Below are 13,740 nucleotides of genomic sequence, written 5' to 3'. Positions count from 1 at the left end.
GGAAACAAAAGCCATCCTTTGGTCCTTTCCACACTCCTCAGGAAGAAGAGGAGAAAAGTAAAGAGAGGCCACAGGGAAAAATGCTTTGGCATGCCCAACTGACATGAGACCCAGGAGCGGTTAAGGAAGTCAAAGGGATGTTGGTGTTGTCAGGATTTAGGACTGTCCCGAGCCACCCCTTCCTCCCTCTCCAATCACTTTCCCAGCTGCCTTTCCAATTGGCTGTTAAAAGGAAGATGGAGACTCAACAACACTGGAAAAGGTAATTTGGCTCCAAAGTCTTTGGAGTGCCAACAGATATGATTCTGTAAAGTCCTGAACCAGGACTGCTTACGATATATTTGGGATTCTACAGCTAATATCTCTACCATACCAAGGACCTAAAGGCAGCTATGATACAGGCTCCCTCATCACCCACACCACCAAAGTGTTAGCACGCCCAACAGCCTGGCTTCAGCCTGTGCCCTCTCCCAGGCAATACCCAACCAGCAGTAAATAAGTGCCATGGATGTTCCTGAGAGGTACAAAGCGCAGAACAATCTTGTTCGGGCAAGTAAGAGACTTTAGTGGCCTGGACACAGTTGATGTTGGACCATTCAGCTTGTGGATGATAAGGTGGATCCAGGCCTGCCTCATTTACTAGATAGGACAGAGCAGGTGGTGTTTGCTTAGTCCTACCATGGATCTAAGCATCTATCTGGCCAGCGCCTACCTGCTGCGCATCTAAACCAGTCTTGTAAGCCAATCTTGCAGATTTTGAGTGACACTTTCCCCTTGGGATGGGGGAGGACGGAAAGAAAACATCTGAAATGAGGCAAGGACAAGACAGGAAACATCCTTCCTACACAGAGCTCCTCCAGTAAGAGGGCTAATGCATTGCTCAGGCATCCTCTCCGGGGCCCTGCATAGCTGTGCAGCTTGCATATGCCTTGGGGAAGGTCAGCAAAGAGAGATGTGGATGGCAGTATGCAATCAAGGAAAACTGTCACTTCAATCCGTAGCTGGCTGGCTACCTTTCCAGAGCTTGACCCAACGTCTCAGCCCTGCAAGTGTGTGACTTAGTGGTGAGGAAATGGTGAGATTCTTGTACCTTTCCATTATACTACCTTAATAGCTAATAATAATAATAATAATAATAATTATAACGGGGCATTGATTTTTCTTTTCCAGGTGAAATTCCTGAGTGGCTGGCCATTAGGTTTAAATCAATAACACCTTGATTGGCAGTGCATTTTGATGCACAGCCAAAACAAGGTCAATGGCTGTCTGGGGAAACTGAGAAACTGTTGAGGTTCCCAGAGATTCTTCAACAATAAGAAAACAGGATTAAGTGTTGTCAGCCACAAATGAAATCTCATGTCTTCACTGATAAAAGAGAACCTTTTCTGGGCTTTTCTCTCCTGAACCATTGGCTGAAGAGAGTTAAATCACACTTCGAAGGCCTTTGTTGCCTGCTGTTATCCTGGTGTTGGTAGGAGAATTAGACTTATGGCCTGGAATTCATTTCACCTACCTGACAATATTTCTTGGGAGAAATTAATTGCAGTTATGCAAGGTGCATAGGACAGTCAGGCAGGCAGTCTCTCTGTAGAGTAACAATACACCTGCAATCTACAGGTGAGACCCTTTCAACTTAATACTAACCTTCAGGTAAGTGAAGAAAATAATGTGAGTCCCCCAGGTTCAGCTGGAGGAGCAAGGGACAAGGGCACGTGGTTGTGAATGATGCTTGGGGGCAAAAGGCTCAGAGCCTGTACTCTGCCTGCAGGAACTCCTTGGAGGGGAGGCTGATCAGTCACCATCCTTTCATTAAGGGCTTTTCCTGGCCTGACCTGCTCCAGCCTCACATGTTCACAACTCACAGGCAGGTGCTAAAATGAAGACTGCCCCAATTTCCAGGCCAAGCTGCAGCCTGGAGGATCCCGGATGGCAGCGCGACTGAGCAGACATCCTCTGATAGACAACCTGAGGCAATCAGAGGATGTCTTCTCCGCAGGGAGCCAACACTCAAAGCAAAAAGAGAGACACTCTCATTGTCTAGGACCTCAGCGAGGCCTCAAAATGATGCTGACAGGAAAATGAAACTCATCAGAGCCCTTTAAATAAGAGAGCTGTTCAATCTGCTCCAAGATGCAGAGTTAATTTAACTGGTTTGATTCAGGTTTCATTTGTCTTCACACGGTTTGAATTTCTTCCCACAAATCACTCACTGGTGCTCAGGCTAACCAGAAATAATTCTGCACTTTCAGACTTGAGGCTGGAACCAGAAGGGAAAACCAAGTTCAAGCTATTGACAAATACTAGATCAAACTTCGATCTATTTTTTTCCTTGGGGATTAGAAATTTTTACCCAGGTCTCTGGCACTAAAAGTGAGTGGAGCTATTCATTATTTAAACCTTCATTTTTTCTCAATTTCTTTTTTTTTTTTTTTCCCCCTCTCTCCCTCTTTCTTATTTTAATAAGAAGCTGTAACCTGTGCCAGGATATCTCATCTGCAAAGCTGTGGTTTATTAAGCTATCACTTGTGCCACAGCAGAGCCCAGCTACGGTAGCTGCAGTGAAGGCTGTGCTCTGCTGGGTGTTCTGCAGGCTCCTCTGATGACAGTGGCTGACAAACTAATTAAGCAAAGGGTGTGAGGCAGAAAAATACAAGCTGCAGAGAGGGTAAGGAGAGAAGAGTTAAACGCTGTGCCCCAGGCTCTGTCAGACAAGGAGTGTCAGCCAGCTCTGATAGTGCCCACCATCCCAAAGCTCCTTCTTTCTTCTGTAACCCAGTGGATGCTGTTGTCCTCTGGCCTCCATGGGGCTCTCCCCTCCACGCAGCTCTCACACAGCCTCAGGTTGTTTCAGCTTTTGGGAGCACCCTGCCAGGTACCAAAAGGTCTGTGTGAACAACCAGCTCAGTTACCTCTGGAAAACAAGACTAATGCAGAAAAGCCCCAGACCCCAGATCAGAAAGACATTTATCTGGGCAGAACCACAACCTCAAGGTCTTGCCTGGCCAGGAGAGACAGCATCAGCTCAAATACTTGGTTTGTGGGCAGGAAAGCTTGCAGAGGAAGGCAAGACATGCTGATGCTGGAATCCCCATCCGCTTCCAAGGCTTATGGCCATGCCCCTGCCATTCTCCTCTGATCCAGCTAGGAGGAAGGGCTCAAAGAGCTTGTGTTCCTCTGCACAAGTCTTTCCTGGATATAAGGACCAACCTTTTCGCCATGAAGAGAGTCAAGCATGGGAAAAGGCTGTCCATGGAGGTTGTAGTCTCCATCCTTGGAGATTTTGACCCAACTTGAAGACCCAACTGAATGAAGATCTGAGAAATTTGTGACCCAGAGATGACCCTGCTTTAAGACAGAGGTAGGATTAGAGACTACCTGTGGTTCCTTCAACCTGAGTTACTCCATTATCCAAATCTTCCTGTTCCTAGCAGATTCCCACCTGTCTCCCCTGCTCCCAAGAAGACACCACTGCTCCTGCACCTTCCTGCTAACCCCTCAGTGACTCCAAACCTAATGCCTGCATGGCCAGAAGGGACGATAACCACACCTTGCAGACCTGTGTCACCAGAAACTGCTGCTGCCTCATGACTACTGGAGTCCACAAAGTTCTGTTGGGTTTGACGCTAGTTCCCACACTACCAGCACAGAGAAAGGAGAGGGTAGAAAGCTTTCTTGAAGAGCTGCAAATAGTGAGACCTGCAGCCTGACAAAAACCACATGGAGAGGTTTGGAGGCTACAGGTTTCCTAGTGCAATCTTTCTAGAGTTTCATAAAGCAATGCAACTAACTCACACTGGGAGAATTGGGTATGCACGCATTAGTGATAGCTAAATGTTTAATTGCTAATGGTAGAAGTAAAAAGACCTCCATGCTATTTTAGTATTACCAATATGCAGCAAATCCACTGTGAGACACAGGCCTATCCTGCCCTAAAAAGGAGGGAGTCGGGGTGCAATGAGATGCCCAAGGTCATGTCAAACACAGTAGCAGAGCTGGAAATAAAATCCAGGTCTCTTGATTGCCTGTCCAGAGGTATATTTAAATGTGGAAACAGTTACAATATGCATATTAGGTCTGCCTGAATAATTGATTGCTTGATTCAGCAGCTAAACCAAAGAACAGAGGGGAAACAGGTGGAATTACCTCATGTTGACCTAAAATATAAAATGTTCAGCCTGCAAGAAAATATTTTTTTTCGAGCAGATGGGAACATCTTTTATTAGCCAAAATTAACTGTAATGTTTCATTTATTTATTTTTAATTGAACGAACTTGCTTTTAGTTCAATTTGCCTCAAGTTGTCTCCAATAAAAGATGACACGTTCAGGCTTTCCTAGCCATCCTCCTTCCCGACCAGTTTTGACAGCCTCAACAATTTATTGAGTTCAGTCCAAATTCACAACTTTTTTCATTTGATGACAGAACTGCACTTTCCAGCTAATAAATGACTGACCTGAATAACAGCACCTGGCTGTAATGTAAATAACCCTCTCTGTTGTGGAAGGCGCCGGTATAAAAATACCTTGCCATCTGCACAACTTACGGCAATTACTTTGCAAAGTGAAAACAGTCAAAAATCAGGCTCTGTGCCTCTTTAAGCAAGAAATTCATTTCACCAAAGTAATCGGGGAAAGCTCAGTGTCAGAAAGCTATTATCAGCTACCTAACCACATCCGGACACATCAATGCTATGAATCAGTCTTTGGCCAAGCGGCTGGCAAGTTCAGCGTGAACCTGTAAAAACCAGTGGACCCTGTCCTAACTCCGCACCTCCGCATGAGTGGAGCCTCTTGTGCACATGCCTGATGCACGCTCCTCTCACACCTCCTCCATCTCTCCTGGTTGCAAATCTGTAGCCTCCTCTCCAAGCCTGGCCATCCAGGAGCTTGCAGAGCAAAGGATGCCTTTGTGCCAGCTTGATCGCTGGGTCCTTTGCAGCACTGCTACTCAGAGATCCCCAGTACTGCAGAACGGGACCATCTGACAACCCCAAATGCATCCAGCCTCACGACACCCCTCTGAGCCACCCCCCCCCCACTACTTCACACTGGGGAGACTGAGGCATGAGGAGTGATTCCTGCTATAAAAGCCCTACCTCTCCCAACAGATGGCCAAGCTGACGTTTCCTCTCCCTCCAGCCATCCCATAAAGCTGTGCTGCAAAACTCCCCAGTTAAGTCCAGCCCCATAAAACTGACCTTCATGAGACCGTAAGTAGAGTTACACACAATAAAACAACTCAGGTCACTACCTTCAGCGGAGTAGTCAGGCTGAAGGATCTGTTGGCCAACTCCAGGAGCAGAAAATTGTGCTGCCTTTTGCTTTCAAAGCAAGTGAATGCGGCTGTTCTCTGGGGTGTATAATTGCATTCTTAATTGTACCGAGTGCCCTCACTGAGAAAAACTTCATCCAGACAGAGTCCCATGACTCTCCTGCATGCAGTGGAGAGCAATCCTCGCCTCTGACTGAGAGCTGCTATAGCTTGTGGGGAAAACTTTAGCTTAGACCCACGCTTATCGTGCCGAGTTTGAGGCCAGAGCAATTGTTCTTGTGGATTTAACCACTATCCATGCTTTGAAGAGTGATAACTTGCACACAGCTAACTATTTGTTTCACTGTGTGTCATCATTTACTTGACAGACAAGCCGTATCCTCAGATGAAAAGATGCAATGCCTCCGTCCTCTTGGTTCCTGCACCGCTGAGTCTAGGTGGTTTCTGAGAGTCAGTCTAGATTTAAAGGTCTGTGTAAAAGTGAATTACCACAAAAATCTCTCTGCCTAATTTCAGTGTTGTGCCTGTTGTTGCAACAGAATTGAAATTGTCCAGCCTAGAATAAACTACCTGATGCTCTGCCCTGCAGAAACCTGCAGCAAGGCGAAGATCCCCTGCAGCATGCAGCAGAGCATTTAAATGAACGCAGAGTGCGTGAACACAGGAATATCAGCATCATAGCATCCCCTGGCCCTCTTGGTCTGCTTGTGGGCTGAGTCTGGTGCCTCTCTTTGACCTAAAATCCCTGTAACCAGGCTGGTGCACAGACAGAAACACTCAGATATGTGATGCTCTAAGCTAGGAGTTAAGATCTTCCTAAGGAAGGAATGATAAATAAAGAGGGAACTGAACAGGAAAACAGCCTGGTGGTGTTGGCTTAGTACAAAATGAAGGTGTCCGCTTCTCCTGCCCCAAGGAAAGCACTTCAGGGTTGTAAGTCACTTTGTTAGCAAAATGCTTCTGTGATACTGTAAAATTGCTAGTGCTGGTTCATCAGGGCGAGGATGATTAGATTAAACAGCCACTGCTGGGGCAATAAAATCAGGCTTGCTTCATCAGGCTCTAGAAGAATTGCAGAGCCTGAAATATGCTGTGGGACAAAACCTTTACAGAAGTGATTTAGATATAGCAAGACTGGTAGCTGGAGGCAGATAGGACAAGCAGGGAAATGCTGAAAAATAGTATCAATGGGTGTACATTGACCTTTACAGACCTTTCTTAACCCCATATTCAACCATCCCTGAAGAAATCAGAGCTGAAATGAAACATGGGGCCCTTTAGACTCAGGACATTGCAAGATCTTGAAGAAAAACCCTACGTTGACTTTCCTCTTTCTCCTTCCCTTATAAAAATAGGAAATTTCTGTATGGGAGGCACAGGCATTCAGCTGGCAGCAATTCCACGCAACATCGCCTCCGTGATCCTGCAAGCCATATGCAGTGGGGAGAAGGGAGATTATTTTGCTGCAGAAAACACAAGAATAGGAGCAGAAAGGTGGGTGAATGGGGTGGGAACCACGCTCTGAGCACTGCATGCAGCAGGCTGCTCCTCTGAGAGATGTTTTGCAGGAGCACGCTGAGCACAGCTGTCCTGCCCGACCTGATGCCAGGCAGGATATCTCATGGGACCTAGGATGATCAGGGGACCCCTCAAGGAGCTGAACTCTTTGATTATCCCATGATTATATTCCAAGAAAGTTATCCAGTTGCAAATGCAACTTAAGAGACCTTCCCTATCCCCAGGGAGTTTTGAGGGGTCTGAGCTCTACTCAAAGCACATAAACCCACATAAACCCCATTAAACATCTGCTCAAATTCCAGCAGCTTGATGTGACCGGTCAGTTCGTTCTTCCTGTGCCTCAGTGAATTGGAGTCTCAGAGCTCAGTGACAGAAATAATTTACTGCATGGATTTGGGTGGATGGTTAATGAGGGAACTTTGCACATTCGGGTTTTATATAGATGCAGATACACAGATACACATTTGCAGTGATGCCATGTTTAAAATTGGGAGTGCTAAAGGCATGCATGGACTCACACCTCTCACGTACTGCACCACTATTTTAAAATGCAGTCTTTGCTGGTGCAATGAAAACAACCAAAATTCGTCATTCGTTCAATATTATGACATTAAACTCAAAGCTCTGAATCTTATACCACCTATGAATCTAGTGCAAAAGTTGGTCTGGCTCCACCTGAATCCTTGGGGTTACTGACATTTACATCTGCTGAGCAGCATTTTGCTGTGATCTCATTGCTCAAAGTAGTTTCCAACTTCTACCAGAGAGAGAGTATTCAGAAATGTTCGTTTTGATAGCCAGAGGATGTGTATTCAGAGATGAACAGATACACACTGACACACTTACACACACACACACTATTCATTCAGTTTTGTCAAAATAAAGTCATTGAACATGCAGAGCATTTTCCTCATGTTTCAGTCTGCAATTCTTTTCCATTTTTTCCTCAATTCTGCTGTACAGTGACCTATAAAAAGTTGAGTCTCCAAAGTGAAGAAAACAAAATTTGGAAGTCCCGATATGTAATCTGCAATCCTACTAACCAAACAACCTGTATTGCAAATTCTTCTGGACAGAGGCATTTATAGCTGACTTATAAATGTCTACAAATGCAAATTCATAGTAGAGACATGGACAAAAAACCTTGCCCAATTATGTTGGCACTTCTTCTCTGATACTATCCTTAGAAGCCAAGGCATTTTAAATACTGCAAGCAGTGTTCATCAAGTTAAATGTGTCATGGTGGTGCCCATGCACACCAGTACCGCATTACATCTGCATTTGTATAACTAAGAGCCTCCCTGAGCATGTGAGATTTATTCCAGAGCATACGGTACCAGTGATGTGAGATGTCTGCTTGCCCACTTAATAAGAGGAAACTTACTTAATTCTTACAAATGCATTCATCTTACATACACACTGACACGACCTGTAGTTACCAAACTGCCAATAAAATGTCACCTTGGCCAGTAAAATGAGAAGTGGTTTATTCTTTGGAGCGAAGTAATTTGAAACTAATATGAAGAGCATCTAAATGCAGCTTCTTTGAAGATGATAGCTCATTAACTATAATTAAGAGCAAGTCATTTAAATACATGAATGTAGAAAAGTGCATTCTCTGCTCTGGCTGCATTTTATAATACATAATAATCCCCCTGAAAATACCAGTTAACTCATCTTCTTGTGTTTAAGAATATCAAAGCATCTTTTAATTGTTGTTAATGCCCTGTTTATGAGGGATTAATATCTAATTATTTGTGATTTGAATATTTAATCTCCCTGGAAGTTTAGATTTATTTATTTTTGGCGTCCTTCTCATTACATGCTGAGGCTGCAGCTTTCCCTCCGGTTATTTTGAAGACACAGTTCAACAGATTGCTCTCCAGAGCAACTCCTGCCACTAGGTAGCTCCATGGTTTTTAGGGGAGAAAAAGCCACCACCACTGCTGGTCCCGGGCAGACCCTTGCACCTCTCCTCCTGCGCTGCATTTTGGACTGAGGAGCGCTACCAGCCCTGTTCCAGGAAGGCTTGCCCTCTGCACCACCAGTTCCAGAAAGGTCTCAAAGCATTTTTGCCAGCCTGTGCCTACTGGAAGGTCCTCCTTGATTCCTTGTGGGATGCTTTAGGGGTACCTGCCCCAGAAGGAAGCAGCAGGCGTGGGTTACTTACCCAAGGTCACCCCACTACACAGCAGGGATCGCTCCTGCCTCCTCACCTCTAACCATCCTTCTCTCCAACTTAGCCGCTACTGCCCGCAAACTACAGGGGTGGGAAGGAAAAGAAATTCAACCCAGCGACTCTGGAACGGGGTGCTGAGGCAGGAGGGCAGCTGGGGCCGCAAGCAGCCCAGCCTCCCGCAGCCTGCCCCGGCTCAGGCTGTGCCCCGGGGCTGCGCACCCCGCGCCCCCTCTCCCTATCCCGGGGCGCAGGGGAGGGGAAGATGCTCTGCCACGGGGAGCAGGAGGGGGCTCCTCCTGGGGAAGGGAAAAAGAGGGGGATCCCACGCACAGTTTCCATTCCAGAAAACTCGCCACTGTTCCCACGGCCCTGGGAAAAGCCCAATCCCTCCCCTGACCCCCTCCAGGCGCTCCGTGCCGGACCGGGCATGCAGATTTCGGCTCTCCAGCGGGGCACCGGGGCAGCACCGGGCCGGGGGCCCCCCCAGCTACCTGCCGGGGGCAGGATCCCAGCCACCCCGGCTCGGTGGGGTCCCCCCCATCCCGGGGCTCCCCCCGGGGACCCTCCGCCGCGGCGGCTGCGGGAAGCGCCGTGCCCCCCGCCCTCTCTCGGCGCCCCCCCCCCCCCCTCCCAGGGGGCTGGGGATGCGGGGATGCGGCGCATCGCTCCCCGGAGGAGCCGGGGGGGGTCACTCACCTCCCTGCAAGGTGACCCGCAGCGCGATCCGCCCGCCGGGGGCTGCAGGAGGGGCTCCGGGCTTCCCCGGGCCGCCGGAGGCTCAGCGGCCGGGAGAGGAGCCCGGCAGCATCCCGGCGGCTGGGGGGAACGGAGGGGGGCACCGGGGGACCGGGGGGGGGGACCGGGGAGGGGGGAGCCGGGGGCCGGGCAGGGCGAGCGGCCGGCGGGGCTGCGCCGCCTGCACCGCCGGGCTGCACTGTGCGCTCAACTCGCGGGGAGGAGGAGGAGGAGGAGGTGGAGGAGAAGGAGGAGGAGGAGGAGGAGGGAGGGAGGCGGAGGGAGGCAGGAGAACCAGCCCTGCGTGGCAGCGCGGCCAACTTTGCTCCTGCAGCAGGAGCAGCATCGCAACCCCCCCGGGTGTCCCTCCGGGGGGAAAGGCAAAACGTTTCGCCGTCTGTCCCCCATCTCCTCCTCCTCCTCCTCTTCCCGGGGCCTTCCTCCCAGCCAGGGGGGCTCTGCTGCTCCCCACCCAGCGCCCCTCTTCCCACCGGGCAACCCCCCTGCACCCTCCTTGCCCTGCCGCAGAGGCACTCCAGCACGGCTCCCCCAGGGGCACGGGCACCTGCGGGCCCCGAGATGGACACACAAACTCCCCGAGGAGCTGGGGAAGGCTCCAGCAGGTCTGAAGAACTTTATTTATTTGCTTGATTTTTTTTTTTTAGTATCGTGGCGAGCACACTGGGCTGCCTGCTGCAGCGTTGAGGGGGTGTTCCCTGCTTTCCTAATAACCATAAATAATATGGGAAAGCAGGGTTCATTCATTCCTCTTCACATCCCCAGCCGGCCTGCTAGCCAAGTCATTTGCCTAAAAGCTTCTCTGTCACCACTTTTCTAGATGCTTCAACATGGCTTAAAATGCTGTTGGAAGATCACATGCCCAGTTTAGATCACTGCTGTCCTTTGCTGCCGCAGGGAGAGAGACACGAGGCCTTATATACCCTGTGCGTTTTTGATGTATCCACCTCTCTGCTTGGGGTAAGGCTGTTTTCTCTCTCTTTTTGCCTACTGCTTGTTATTCAGACTCTCAGAATAACCTATGCCAAATCGTTGCTGAAGGAGGATGTTCAAGATTTAAAATACAAGCTAAACAACTTGCGCCTGTCTTGGGGATTTTCAGCAGAAAATCCCTCCCGCCCCATTTCCCCCTCTTCCACCATATTTTAGTTCTCATTGGGCTCACTGTTCAACGTGAGCAAATACTTTCCCTTCCCCTTAGTCCAATGGAACCCCCGGGATATTTCGTTTTCATCCCAGAAAAAAAAGATAGAAACTCAAAACCTTGTATCTTCTGGAAAAACAAAAACAAACAAAAAAAATCAGAATAGTATTTGAATGTTCAGAAACATCCGAACATTTTTCCTGATTATTATTATTATTAATTTTACTTTCCATAAAAATAGCCTTTGTGGTCTGATAGATTTAATTCAATATACCTCCAAAAACAGTAGTAAGTGATCCTTTCCCACAGGAGATATCCCTTTCAGAAGAGCTTGGTTTCCCTTATGGAAACCAAAAAGAAGAGGTCCTGGAACACCTTTTCCAGGCAGTGCTACACAACTCTGTAGCTGAAATGGTGGTAACATCTGGGATCCAGTCTTACACAAGGGACACCCTCATTTACATTATTTCCACCAGTGTTTAAAAAAAAACATATAAATCTCCTTGAAGTATGAGGCCAGGTTAGGCAGTACCTTCCTCCACCTGCATGGGAAGAGCTGTGCTATGGCAAGGTGGCATTGCCACTGGACCAGGCACTCCTCCTTTTACTTCCATGCTCCGCTGCACGTATCCTTGGGCAAGCCATTTACCCTCTCAGAGCTTTTGGCAGCTACTTTAAAGATGGGTTTGTGCCCACAGGTGTATGTGGGGTGAGCACAGCTCTGATCTGATGTCTCAGAGCCTGGATGCAACTTGGCTCTGTGCTGCAGCCCTGGACGCAGCACAGATGATGTGAGATAAACCAGGAGTGGCTTCCCCTGTGTCAGTTCCATCATCAGCTCTCCCTGAAACATAAAAAACTCAGAAGCTCACTGTCCATTTGATATCACACTGCTAGCAGGAATCTACATCTGGTAGATGAAGAACCTCGCTTCTATTTGGCAGGTAGGGCTCAGCCCAGAACATGGAGTGGTTTGTGTCCTTCCAAACCCTCACTGCATTTTCAGTATATCCTAGTGGTACTCACGAAAAGATTTTTCTCTCTATCTAAAAGTCTGGTCCCTTGTTCATTCCTGACTTCCTCTGAACTTCAGGGAGGCTTTATGCTTTAGTGAAAGGAGTCTCTTTCTTATTGTAATAGGCACTGGAAGAGGATAAATTTGCAATAAATAGAAAAAAAAAAAAAGTAGTCCCAAATTCTGATTACCCTGATTCTCCAAAGTGCTTTTCACCTTTCCTTTCTCAGAAAAGGAATCCTGCAAGCCACATTCATTATGCCTTAACTGAGTAAGACTTTTAGGAAAAAGACTGTCTTTCTGTTCTGCTTGTACAGGAACAAAACTGTAGGGGTGCTGGCTTGCAACCAAATGCCTTCTAGCTGCTACAGTGCAAATTCTTATCATCGTGAGTTACTGCTACTGATTGGAGCTATCAGCTGGCTTGGATGGCTGGTGAATTCCTCGCAAAATACTGTTTCTTAGTGACTGGGGGAAAAGTGGCAAGATTTCCAAAAAGGCTTGTTAGATTTTTCCATGGAGGAAAAAAAAATTGTGTTTACACAGAATGGAGCACGGAAGGGATTGTTGAGTCCAATTTTCTGTCTTTCAGGAAACTACATCCTTTGATTTTGTTTGGTTCATTCTGACACTTCCAAAATGAAGTGTTTTTCATGCTGTTATCAAGGTAAGGTTTGGTGACGACAGGGAGGTCATGATTTTCCATAGCACAATTCCTCCACCTTTCCCATTCTTCCTGCACCAAAAGAAGTGTGTTCTTCATTCAGTTCAGGAAAACCACAGGCCTCTGTGTCAAAGAGGAAATTAAGCCTAATTTGCTTTATTTGAGTTTTGCAGCAGAACCAACTATTGGAGCAATCACAACTCAATAACCACAGTAGTTGTAACTACTGCTACAGATCAGGACATACTTCAGCATCTATTGTATTGTCAACATCTTCTCTTGCCCAAAATCACTAAGGAAGGAGTTTGCAGGTACTCTAACAAGTGTTGATCATGGCATATCCCTATTTGCACTAAGCTTGCCATAAATTGGCCTATTCCTGCTGCTGGGAAGCTAGTGACTATGCCCAACCTGATTTTGATATCTGCAGCTCTCAGCGTCCATTTGGTACCCTGCAGATTGACACTGCCTCTTGCATTGCTCTTGCCACTTTTGGAAAAGAGTTTTCAAAGACCTATAGAAGAGGGCGGCTTGTAGGAAGGTGAAATGAAGCTCAATAGTTTGTGATTTGGGGGTTTCTCATCAGGTCTAACAATATCGCTTTCAACGCCAGGATTTTTACACTAGGTGAACATGCACAATGCCTCCATAATGTATTGTGCCAGCAAGTTTCAGAGCTACTTGGTAAGTGCTGTGAGTGGGGAGAAATTGGGAAGATACGGTGGAATCAGTGGAAGCACCCTGAGCAACACCACTTAAAGCGGGAGTCCCTGGCTGGAGAACCACACAGTCCTGATCAAGTGCCTCGTCTTTGCTCCTCCAGATGCTCTGCACCACTGGTAGCAGTCACTCTCTGAGACCCCTTGGAGACAGAGATGCTCCAAAAGCCTCCTGGCCAAAAAAAAACTGCAGATGCATCCCACTGTGGGCACAAGAGAGGGTTCACATCTGGAAACCACATGTCAAATGCTGTAGGATGTGAGGGCAAATTTTGTGGTAGATGTGAAGCATCTTTATACGATACATCTGTTGATGTGCTAAAACACTCATGGGAGCTGTTGGGAGAAATGTTAGACTGCTGTCCCCAGCTGTCCAAGAAAATTCTGAAGGTCTCGTGTGTGGCGTACACCTTTGCAGACCCTGAACAGGGAAGTGGAAGGACAAAGACCTGCAAGTGCATCCCTGGGCTCTGGGAAG

At 47.6% G+C, this 13,740-nt stretch overlaps 1 protein-coding gene across 2 annotated transcripts in view; it reads right to left on the bottom strand.

Annotated features, from left to right (window-relative positions):
- SYNDIG1 (synapse differentiation inducing 1) overlaps positions 1-9,906 on the bottom strand; it is a 72,564-nt gene extending 62,658 nt beyond the window's left edge. The window contains exon 1 of one of the 2 annotated variants that reach the window (XM_035561777.2): positions 9,664-9,906. The gene's annotated coding sequence lies outside the window, so the exon portion shown is untranslated. The remainder of the gene's footprint in view (positions 1-9,663) is intronic. The other variant, XM_035561783.2, reaches the window with a different exon arrangement.
- Positions 9,907-13,740: the final 3,834 nt, after the last annotated feature.

The sequence above is a fragment of the Cygnus atratus genome, chromosome 3, assembly GCF_013377495.2.
Source record: "Cygnus atratus isolate AKBS03 ecotype Queensland, Australia chromosome 3, CAtr_DNAZoo_HiC_assembly, whole genome shotgun sequence".
In the NCBI taxonomy this organism is placed as follows: domain Eukaryota; kingdom Metazoa; phylum Chordata; class Aves; order Anseriformes; family Anatidae; genus Cygnus; species Cygnus atratus.
Note: the sequence above shows the minus strand (reverse complement) of the source record. Positions and strands in the feature narration are given on the sequence as shown.